The sequence below is a fragment of the Panthera uncia genome (genome assembly GCF_023721935.1).
Source record: "Panthera uncia isolate 11264 chromosome A1 unlocalized genomic scaffold, Puncia_PCG_1.0 HiC_scaffold_16, whole genome shotgun sequence".
NCBI classification, from domain to species: Eukaryota; Metazoa; Chordata; class Mammalia; order Carnivora; family Felidae; genus Panthera; species Panthera uncia.
In genome coordinates this window covers 4,045,084-4,046,226 of record NW_026057576.1, presented here as the reverse complement: position 1 = coordinate 4,046,226, position 1,143 = coordinate 4,045,084, and positions in this window count along the sequence as shown.

Genomic DNA, 1,143 nt, shown 5'->3' with positions numbered 1-1,143 from the left:
CAGGGCCGGCCCCGCCCACCCAGGGCCGGCCCCGCCCACCCAGGGCCCACCCAGGGCCGGCCCCGCCCACCCAGGGCCCCTCCCGTCCCCTCGCCCCGCCTCCGGCGCTGGGCCGCCCCAGCTGTGCTCAACCCCGGCTCCCCTCCCACTGCCGAGCCGAGGTCAGAGGCGCGGAAGGCTTGACCCCTGAGGCTGCGGGAGCTGGCGGATGCGTCCCGCAGGCTAACTGGGGACGGGGGTGGGGGAGGTGGGGGGAGAGCGGGGCACCGAGACCGGCAAAAGCTTGGCTGTGTGAGGGGAACTGCCTTTGGCGAAGCGAGAGAGCCGCCGTTTGTACTCTGGACGTATTTTCTCAGGACCTTTGTGCCTTTCCCTTGCCTGGTCGCATTCTACCCAGCACCTGCTTCTGCGTAGCAGGAAAGAACCCCCCCCCCCCCCCCCCCGAAAACGATGTGGCACGTTTGCTCTGGTCGATCAAAATCATGATGACCTGGCTCGTCAATAATCGTCTCATTCATTCATTGATGCATTTTTCCAGCAGATACTCACCCAAGGCGCCCCCTCCCCCACCTTGGCCAGAAACCTCTAAGGATCAGTTAACAAGGTGAATCCTCGTGTATACACGCTTGGGTCCCCCTCCTCCACGCCAGCACTAGCCCAATCCAGCCAGCACTAGCCCAATCCAACCGTTAAGGTCGCTCCTTAACCTGGAAGCCGCTGGCCATGTGGGGGAGCATAGAGAGCTGGCTCCACGCCTTAACAAAGTATTTTGTGGAAGGTGTTGAAACTTCTGCACTTTATGCACTTATCAAACGGAGCTAACGGTGCCCGGTTTGCAAATTTGTTGGAAGGAGTAAAAGAATCAGGTACCTAAAAAATACTTTTTCGGCAGTAGAATGCCATAGAAATGTAAGCAGCTATTTTTTCATCTGTCCAGCGGGTAAATAAAAGGGGAAATTTCCTTCAAACACAAGATACATTCATGACTTTGGTAAAAAGAGGCATCCACCGCTTGTCTGTTGGTTTTGTTTTCCTGATACAAGGACACCACTCTTTGGATGGAACCATAGCCTGCGTTTCTTTACGATGCCTTAAAGCCCATAGTAGCCCCTCAATAAATGTTTGTTGATGAATAAATGAATG